Raw genomic sequence first — 11,054 nt, 5'->3', positions numbered from 1 at the left:
AGAAGAAACTTAGTAAAGAGAACCAGCAGAGGATATTATCTGGGACAATGGTGGAACCTTTTTATGAGAGGTTTCTAATGGAAGACTACATCTGGCAGGACTGCCTTCTGTACTGTTACTTCATCCTTGGAACGGGGTAGATGAATGAAAAGATGTCTCTGTTTCCAAGGCTGCCAGCTCTGGGCCTTAATAGACATGACACTAGTTGACTCTTGATCTAACCAAGTCTGTCTTGGGTTTCTAACTAACCTATGTGCATCAGCCAGCAGACCTGATCAGTGCACCCCAGGAGTCTTGCTTAAAATCCCTGAGTTAACAGTATGGCTCTACCTTATTTCAGAAGACCTTAATGGCTATTTACAATAATATTCAATTTTGATACAAAAAAAAAAAAACAAAACACATTTTTTGTCCCATATTTTCCAGGAATACATGACTAACAGATTAATTGGTGGGAGGTAAGGGGAAAGGAACACAATGAAGTCAATAACACAACATTAACAATACTAAATCAATTGCTCATTGCTGGCAGGTAACTAATGAGGAACCATGGGTATGTCAGGTGTTACTAATTGGCTAGAATATGCTACATGGAAAGCTGTTCACCTTCACACTGGCATATGTTGTGCTTCACAGTCAGAAATATATTTCTCCCTCCTCCCTGTTCCTGCCTTCATTCTGGAAACTTTGTTTTCCTAATATCAGGATAGGGAAGTAGCAAAACAAGAAAACAACCTGTGCCATATTGTATACAGCATAAGCACCTATGGATAAAACATCTTTTTGTGAGAGAGTCTTGTCATCCCTTGGCAAACATCTTACTTTCTACAGTGCAAGGTCACATTTGTGCCTTTCTTGCCTTCTTCACCGTTGTGGTAGCTGGGTGCCAAGGGCTGTGCTACCTTCATGTCTGGACTCATCTCAGAAGCTCATGGGATCCTGTTTAATGCAAGTTGACTCAAACTAGCTATTAATACATGCCTCATTGCTGAGCTAGTTTAAGTCAAGATGATGTTTTTATTCCCTCTACAATCTTCAGAGTTCAACATGCAAACCTGAAGTTGCTCGAGGCTCACCTCTCTCTTCCCTGTTGGTTTTTATATCTTTCCCATCCCACTTTTTTTTTATCTTGGTGCACAGTAAATACTGCAAAGCAAGTTTTGATGAATCACTCCTACCTCACGATAGTTAGAGCCTTGCCCCTGAATGTCACCCTTCCAGCCTACCTCTCAACTCATTGGCTGTGCATCAGTAAGGAAGGTGAGAAAGGTGCCTGGTTTAAAAGTCAAGTGGAGCAACTTGAAGAAGACAGTTCAGGACAGCCTCATCCTTTTTCAGGTTCTTCTTCCAGTAGCTTTTTGGCTTAGTTTTCTTGACAGTGTCCCTTATTTGATTACTGCAAGGGGAGAAAATACCAGAAAAAGCACAGCAGTGTAGTGGACACGCAGTTAGCCAGGGCTCTATTTGCACCTGGGAGGCTGGAGAAAAGCCCATGTACTGAGGAGCTACTGCATACAGTTTCAGTCATGTCTGGAGAGACTGGTTTTCTCTGTCATTGAGGTTGTCAAGTGCAAGTCTTTTCTTGAAGAAAAGCAAGGCATTGCTTTGAAAATTATCTCTATGGTGTTAACCTTTATTTACACATAGGTATTTTTTGAGTCCCCAGGGTTCTTGTTCTCATGGTTTTGTTCACGGCTCCCATAAGAAGAAAAAAAAAAGCTCAGTATGAGAAGAAAAGAGCTCAGTAATCATACTGCAACTACAAGAGGCTCAGAAAAAGAAAAAAAGAATAATCAACAAGAACAATAGCAATCAAAACCTAAAATATGTAAGACAAATGACTAAAATCATGAGGACTGTCAACATGGTGTCACCAAATCCACTTATCTGGAAATCCCATGAACTGCCCATTCTGTCTGCTGAGAAAACCCTTTCCTAGATTCAGATCTTTGCTGTTGATTCATCTTGCTTGGAGGAAAGACGTGATCGATAACAGTAAGTTTATTTGTTAGATCACCAGCAGAAACAGCCACGTGGGCCTCAAAGCAGCAGACATTTTTTCATTTTGCCTTGTGCTCCACTTTATATTTCACTGAGCCTCTCACTGATTCACACTGCAGATGCCACAGTAGATTTGGGGGCAGGAGGACGTAGGGAATAGATGAAATGTTTCCTCATAAGCCAGGAGATTGCACAACAGGAGTTTCATTGCCAAGGAACAGGAGAAGGAGGCAAGTAGATCCTTACTCTTTGGAGGAGGAGAGGCAGGAGAACACCAGCCCACCAGAAAATGGCTGAAAGAACAGCCCTGGGTAAGGTATGCTCCCTTGCTGGGTTAATCAGAGCATAGCAGAGGCCTCTGGTGATCCCATGAGTACAGTGAGACAGTCAGAAAGCAAAGATAGTGCACAACAGCAACCTGGGCAATAGGTGCCAGTGTTGGTGAGTAGACGGGGGGGGGGGGGGGAGCTGCAGCTAAGCAAGACCAGCCCCACTGCACCCTTAGTGCTGCAGAGGCACTTCACCTTGTGGCAGAGAGACAAGCTGACCCCTGGGCCTGGGGCTAAGTTGTATGATCTGGCCCAGAACCTCTGTGAGCTGGTGAGGTTGTTAGAATGATAGAATCATAGAATCATTAAGGTTGGAAAAGGCCTCCAAGACCATCTAGTCCAAACATCCACCTACCACCAGGAGAGCAAGTCTTCTGACTCTACGCTCCTTGATGGATCTGCACAGCTCTCCAGCCTTCCTGAAGGCCATCTGGCTTTTTAGAGGTTCCTGGGGCATGGCTCACAGTATGCTGAGGAGTTACTGCCTTTCTTTGAGCTGCTGTGGACTGACCTAAGCCCAGCAGGAATTAGTTACACAACTCTTCACAAAGTAGCACAGCTTTGGCTTGCTTATGTGCTCCTGGCTTCCATCCAGAGTGATGAGTCCTGGTAGCACTTCCTGGAAAAGATGACAGTTGGTAAGCAGAGGCTGCAGGGCCCAAGCAGCCCCTGTCATTACGGGAACATTCACAAATAGAGCCAGGATGGGTGGGCTTCTCTAGTCTTGGTTACTTGCCTGACTGCTTGTAGGCATTTGCCATAGTTTCTTTTGCAGTTTGCTCTTTCTGTACCTTCTCCTTCAAGTATTTTTCTTTTCTTTCAGGGGGCTTTGTGTCTTATTATTTCAATTGCGTTTGCTTTTATCTCAGTCTTGGGATTTACTGCTTTGCGTACAAGTAGCACTGGGGTAGTGCCTTAGAGCCAGCGTTATAGTATTTGAAAAATCATAATAGGTAGACCCTAAACGGTTAAACTCTTTTAAATACTAAAATCTAGTGAAAATAAAATAATCCGAATGGGAAAGGGGGATCAACTTGTGGATTAGTCACTACTGAGTAGGATTTACAGAGGAGTAAAACTAGCGTAAAAATGTAAACCAGCTTTGCATCCACCCACCATACCATGTTTGCTTGCTAAGAAACACCAAGCAAGAAACAGTAGGAGCATCATCTGATTTACTGCAGTGAAGGTCCATGGGTCAAAATAGTCTAGCAAAAGAGAGGCATCTCACCCAGCAGGTGCATATGCTCAAGCCATGAGAGACTTATCTATAAATATAGTGCACCACTTATCCAGTGGCCACCAAGAGGTCTTGCAGCCTTTGCCCAGAGCTCTGCCTGCACATCTTGGCATTCCCCACATGCTCCTTCCATGAGAGATGTTACATGAGGATTGTCATGACCAAAAAAAAATTTCACCTAAAACTGCATTCTGTAGTCATTTCTGATAGCCTATCAGCACATGGCAGATCAGATACTTGTCTACTCAGAGTACTACAAGACTGATGAGATTGTGGGCAGATGTGCTACCTCATGGGGAGCTTCCTTCCCTCACACATGGTCCTTTGCCACAAAGGTGCAGCTTAAATCCCATGTGTCCATACAGAGTTCTCACGTTCCACTCTTGATAGCCCTGTCACACCAAGCCCTAACCACCACCCAACAGATGGCAGCAGCCTTGCACAATGTCCACGTGCAAGGCTTGACTTTGTGCACAAGGATGACGCTCGTAACTGACAACTTTGGTGATTATTTTCATCCCTAACTTCTCAAAGACCTTTTGCTTTCCAGGCAAATGTAATCTGATAAGGATATTTCAGTACTGCGGCTGCTCATGGTCTGTCATATATAGCTCCTCTTCTTTCTTCTGACAGCAAGAACACTTCTAGGTCAAACCAAGCTGGCAACGTGCTTACACTGCCAACTCTGGGAGTCACATGAGTGTGTGGAAGTCCTGGTTTACAGTAACTCTCCTCCTCCTTCCCAAATCTTATTTTTCCAGAGAAAATATGATATCACCCTGAATGTTGAAAGAGGAACAAGAAACCAACTGTTGAACTCATGCTTTGTTAAATCTTGTATTTATAAAGTAATCTCATGCTTTCGTGGGACATGAGTCAGACCAGCATTTGAGCACAGCATTTGTCAGCACTACCACTTCTCATCTTCTCCTGCCCTCCGGTTATTGCCCATAGGTCTGATCTGTCTCACTTTCATCTTGTTTTATTCTTTGCTGCCTTCTCCTATCTCCCTTGCAAGTTTCTGCTTTCTTACTACTGTCCCCCCTCCCTGCATCTTTAGTGTGACCTCTCTTCATGTAAGTCAGGGGAAAGGTGAGGGAGGTCCTTTTGCTGAAAACCTCGGCACTGGTGCTGTGAAAGTAAACCCCATAGGCTCCAGAAAATGTGCTAACTTTTAGATGTATTTTCCTCTTAATTTAAAAAAAAATAATGATGCCAAGCCATCTGTTGCAAATGTAAAAAGAGATGTAAATAGATGATACATAGTGTACAGAGTGTCATATGAGTGCTCCATCTGCTGTGGGGAAAGTCAGCGCTCCCCAGAAACAACACTGGGTACTAAAGCCCAATCCCAGGTTTGGAGCGGCCTTAGACTTTCCAAAGGCACGACCTGCTCTGAAGGCCACTCTAAGAGAAAAAAAACAAGTCAGGTAAGAGTGGGCTGAGTAGATCTCTGCATCTCAGTGATTATGTTGTAGGCACGGTAAACTATACCTTCATGCTTTTGTCTCAGACTCTTTCTTTGAAACTCAGGGACTTTTCTTCTTCACTTACATTGTCAAGGTTTATGTGGCAGTCAGGAGTGTAGCAAGCTATCTTTTCACTGAATGGCAGCACAAGTCTTCTTCAGTGTCAGAGTAACAGAGCAATTAAGTGACAGATGAAACCCAGCTTTGTTGAATGCAGAGCAGAGCACACAAGGCAAAAGCAACCCTTGCCATGGCTGCGTACAGACAGACCCCAGGTCTGTCACCACTCAGAGACCCAGGGGGTGCCATGAATGGCTTGGTGTGCTCAGGAGGGGTCAGGAGAGGAAACCAAGGCTTGAGAACTACAAGGAATGGAATGAAGAACCAAAAATAAAACCGTCCACATAATTCCCTGTTGTGTCTGTACTGTGAGCCGTCTGTGTAGCTCTGGTCTCCCCACCCGCAAATGGGTGTAGTGGAACCAGGAAGGACTCTGAGGAGCAGGACGTCTGGGAGAGCTCTGTACAAGGACGTAGCAAAGACAGTAGGGCTCTTCACCTGTAGAGCAGAGGAGGTCTAAGAAACCAGGGCTCAAATGGAAAATGGGAATGAATAGAGAGCCACTAATCCACACTTCTCACCGTGAGTCCTGGGGTTCCCTCATGACATTAGCAGAGAATAGGTCTTAACTCAACCAATGGATGGACTGTTTCATAAGGCGAACCATTAACCACTGGTTAACCTCATAACCTGATCAGGTCAGGAGTGTGTGTGGTTTTCAGAAATTTCTAAACAAATCTGCGGCATTTCTATGGGAATTATTCGATGTGGAGTTCCAGAGCAAGCCCTCCCTCCAGAGGTTCCACATGCTTATTGACAGCAGCAGGGAGGGGGTGAAGGTGGAAGACCTTTTATCTCGTCATATTTTTTCCTGGAGTGCCTAATACCATCTGCCAGAGGAACTGCATAAAATGGCCCCACCTTCTCACCAGGTTGGACCAGTGCTTTCTGGTGTTTTCAGCTTACACCAGGCTTGGGACAGCAACTGAACGTGAAGCAACACAGACAAAAGTCCAGTTGGATGATGTAGCAGCCCCCACCCCCATAGCACCAACAGTCTGTCCTCCCCCAGATGTGAGTCTGTTTGTACATAGGGCCAGGCATGGCTGGAGGCCAGGCCCAGCATGTCTTGGCACAGCAGGTACCACTTGCAGCTGGCCTGGTGCTTCATGAGGGCTATCTGGTGGAAGTCAGCAGGGAGAAGGCACTGTTCCTGGGCAGTCCCCACAGGTGTGGGAAGAAGACTGTGGATCAGGGCAGGCTTTGGTCCCTTCCTAATTCCAGCAGCCACTGCAGGAAGGTGACGTCCCAGGGTAGTATGTGAACCATTTCTCAGGGGTGTGCACGAGTGTTTCTTCTGCTATTCTGGTGCTCAGGTGCACGATCTTGCACTTTCTTGCCTCCAGAGTGGCACGGGGGCTTTCTGCCAGGGTTGCAGATGCATATTAGTAGCTTTTAAACCATGCACAATGCTGGTAAGGCATTTGGGCACGTGTGTCCCCTCTCCCCCTTCCTCCCCATCTTCCACCTTCCATGACTGGCTGAGAGGCCTGGGTGACCCAGACTTTGCATTCAAGTCCTCTGCACGGACAAGCAAACAAGCAGTGCCTTGTCTACTCTGGACTTCTCCGCCCTATGCTGGCTGCCTCTCAGCTATCTGCCAAAGTGCTTTGCAGGCCAATATTTGCTCCGCAGTCCCAGACACTACCTCACTCCTGTTTGCCCAGGTTCTTACTTCACTGCGCCTTCACTATCAACGCTCACACTATCCACACCCTGAGGTGCTCAAACAGACGTCGAATTACAAGGACATGGGCTTTCTGCACCCCTCCTGCATGCCTCATCGCTGGGTGAGGAAGAGAAACGGGCAACCCAGCGGTACACAGCCCAACTGGAGACTTGCAGCTTCGCAGCCATGTTGGTGAGAATGCTGATAGGAAACCACACGACATGGAGCACCAGCCACTTCTCGACAGCAGCAATGAGTCACACCCACCCAGTGTCTCTTCTGAAGTAAACTGAAAGGACTAACGGGTAAGAGTGGGGAGAGTCTCCCCACCAGCCACCCGCAGCAGCCCGTGCTATGCAGGTGTCAGGGAGCACAAACTGTCACCCACAGGCAAATGTCCTGTGACGCTGCCAGAACAGGTGGTGAGTGGGGCCTCATAGCTTTTGAAATGAACATCATGATCCTAAGGGAATAGTGGGGGTTAAAGATGTTCAGGGGCTAAAAGAGCTCTGTCCTTCCCAAAGGACGTGCTCTTGAGCTGTCTGGAAACAGATTTCAGAGCAGTTAACAACAGAGCAGTCAGGGAGAGCTCTCTCAGTCCTGAGGTCACCCAGCTGGCGAGCACCTGCATCTACAATTAAAACCCTAATACTCTCCAAAAACCTTCAGCTAGGAGAAAACCAACTGGAAGACCTTCTTTCCAGCAACTTGAATTCAGTCTCCAAGGCTGGAGACCCTTGCCCTATGGCAAGGCAGTAGAGGTAATCCAGCACTTTCGTTGTATGCTACTTTTTACCTGGAGTTTATTGATTTTCTAATATGTGTTACAGAGAATAGCTGCAAGTATTCCCATGCTGTTTGCTTTTTTGTTTTATTTTTATTTTTTACCTCTAAGTATGTGTATTTATTGCTCTTTCTGGTGTAATTCTCTCTCTGGAATCTTCATTCATTTTCTCCCCACTTATGCCAATTATGCTAACTAAAAATTCCAGTGCATAGCGCGGTCTAGTTGCTCCTCAGAAATGAGAGCCAAACCTGAAAGTCCATCCAGCTCTTAGGGCCATGTTCTTGCTGTGGCTGTGCCTGGGTCTTACCAGCATAGACAACAAGGTAGTGCTGACTGCATTCTCACAGCACTGGTGTAATGTGCAGTGCCTTTTCCTCTGCAATGCAGCTGTCAGTCAGTTTGCTAGTTCATTGAATGGAAATTTTAGTGGTTTTTTTTTTTTTTTTTTTTTCAAATCATCAGACAAAAATGTGGAGGGGAGTGCTCTTGCCTGCATGTAGTTTTGCTGTCCTTGAGGCAGGCTCAGGGAGCATCAAGGAAGAGCGATATCCCGCACAGCTGTGAACGAGGGTGGCCTCAGAGATAGTGAGGAGGATGGAGCAGAAACAGATGCACAGATGGGGTACAGTGCACAGATAGAGACAGGGACAACAGGAGGGAGATGTGGCATTGAGAAAGGATGGAAGAGGAAGAAAGTGGGAAGGGAGGCAGAGAGTTTCTCTTTGTGTATGAGCATCAAGGACTGCAGACCAGATTTGTGTTTAGGTCTTTACTGAGAATACTGGAAAATACCGGCACAGAGTCTGCTCTGCTAGGTCCCAAAGAAAAGCAACCTGATGAGTAAAAAGAACAGAACAAAGTCTGAGGCTTAATCCCAGGCCTGTGCAGCACAGGCAGTGCAGCTCATTCAGAGAAGAGGTACCAATGGCTAACATGGAGGAGATGCTGGGCTGGAGCAGACCAGTAGTGTCAGTACCACAGTGCAGCTCTGGGAGCAGCTGACACCTGGCACAGCCATAAATTAGCGAAAGCTGCAAGAAAGAGGCAAAAGGAAACAATGCGGCTGCCCTATTCCTCTCCTGCCCCTCCTGGTCTGTGGCCTGCTTTATTAGAGAGCGTCCAAAGGAGGGCTATGAAGAAGGGCTACGCATGGAGGGGAAGGTGTGTGAGGAGGACCCGTGGTGTGCTCAGCGCAGCGCAGAGCAGAGGAGCTGAGGGGAGCCCTCATGGCGGCTGCGGCTCCTCACAGGGAGCGGAGGGCAGCGCTGAGCTCTGCTCTGTGTGACAGCGACAGGGCCCGAGGGAACGGCATGGAGCTGTGTCAGGGGAGGGGCGCTGGGGGTCAGGGAAAGGGTCTGCGCCAGAGGGCGGTGAGCACAGAGCAGACAGCAGGTCAGCATCGGGTAGCAGCTGCCATCCAACTGCTGCACGAACAGAAGGCCTCATCAGGGCGGCCCTGGGCTGACATTTGAGACTAATAGTGAGGAAGGCGGGAATTTCAGAAGTGTCAGGGTGGCTCGCATAAGGAGGCAGTTGCCCGAATGTGACGAAAGCTTGCCGTTTACACTTCCTGATCTCATTTACTGTTGGTGGGGGGAAACCCAACACAGCTTCTGTGTCATATCTCGAACGTTGCTACGTCACGCCTAAGAAGGTGGAAAGTTTGGAAAATTACAGTAATGCAGCGAAGGCTGTTATCCATCTGCAGGTGGAGCATAAAATAATCAGCTCACATCAGATCGCTGAGAGATGCCCCCGCTTTTGTGCATAACCTGCCATTTGGCTTCTGGCAACTGATGCAATTGCCAGATCCACCCGAAGGACATGAAGAGGAAGAAACTTCGTCTAGAAGCGGGCAACACCCCTACGTCTGTCTGGTGGTGGTGATGAGTTACTACGTTAGGACGCTGTCTTTGGAAGCCTTACAAGGGCTGTGTCTGCTCTGTTCTTGCAAGGCCTCTAGTGATAGGGGTGTGAAGGGAAAACGGCCACCTCAGAGGTCAAAAAAAGATGCACGTGGTCCTGCAGGCTAGCATTCAACAAACACAAAGCATCCAGCTTTTACTCCGCAATTACTGGATAACAGAGCACAAACAATTGAAACTGTGTCCCCGATGAGCACATCTCATTCTGAAGGCACCTCTGAGACACCCACCACCAGAACTGTGAGCTTTAAGGGAACAAATAGCTTGGTTTCTATATTACACTTAAAAACACTTTTCTATGTAAGTGGGCTCTGTAGCTCAAATTAACATCCAAAATTAGAAACAATACCCTTGAGCACCTATCAAAGCACTTAAGACTCTCACCATCTTGTTCCTCTCCTTCTTGTCTGTATTTAGTTTAGAAAGTGTGAAGAGTATTGCAAGAGTACTGCGGGCTCTCTGATGAAGAAATCTGCACTGGAGTGGAGTGGAAATTTGTATGGAGCAGTCTCGCTAGCGTGTGCGAAATAGAGCCTGCAGCCATGCACAAAATAAAGATTAAAAAGCATTAAATTACTCCCAGTGCACCAAAGGAGGCATGGTTCCAATTGAGAAGTTGCAGTAATCCCACACCAAATGGATTACGTGGTCGTAAACTCTTAAGTGCGTATGTACGACCACTTGAATTACAGCACGCTCGAAGCTTCTTTTTCTTTCCCTTCAACTTTTGCACGCCAGATTCTGTCACATTAAAATGCATAATTTAAACCAGAAGTCAGCCACTCAGCCATCTCTTCAGTGCCAGAGCACCTGCGCACTTACTTCTGCAGAGCTAGTTAGGATCTGGCTGTATTGCGGAACGCAGGCTGGCCTTGCAGCCTCCGCAGCTGAGCTCCTCAGCTTTTGCTAGAGCTTGGCATCCTCTGAGTATTCCTGCTCAGGCTTGGCACTGTGCCACTCCCCAAGTGACTGGCTGGGAAGTATGTATCTGGGAGGAAGGGTTGCCTTCCCACAGCGAAGTTTTTAAGTGGAACCTCTGGGGTGTTTCCAGCATGCAGCAGCGCTTGCTGAGCAGCCCTCCCGTGGGAATATGTTGAAATGCAGTTACAGACGTGAGGATGATCACGAGAGGGGGAAAAAAAAGTGCTGCCTTATTCAACAGATTTGTTGCAGATGTGACTTCAGAACAAGTTCTTACCATCCCTGGTTCTGCTACAGCAGAGCGCAACCAACCTGAGCCCACCCAGCAGTGCTGTGTCAGGAACAGATTGGGATCTGATGGCACAACAGCTGGGCTTTCTCCTCTTTGCCTTCGCTCTTCTGTGCGTGTGCGCGAGTGCGTGTTGCATCTGCGCTAAGTGTATAGGGAAGTTATCCTGAAGAGTAACGTCACTACCAGCAGAAATCCTTCCTTGCGCTTCAAAATGCTGACACAGTTGAAAGGAGCGGGGAGTGGCACAGTAAGCACAGTAAGAAGATACTACAGGAAAAACCTAGATGAACTCGTTTTTAGA

Source organism: Gallus gallus, chromosome Z (genome assembly GCF_016699485.2).
Source record: "Gallus gallus isolate bGalGal1 chromosome Z, bGalGal1.mat.broiler.GRCg7b, whole genome shotgun sequence".
Lineage (NCBI taxonomy): Eukaryota > Metazoa > Chordata > Aves > Galliformes > Phasianidae > Gallus > Gallus gallus.
The sequence above is the reverse complement of the archived record's forward strand: the minus strand, read 5'-3'. Positions refer to the sequence as shown.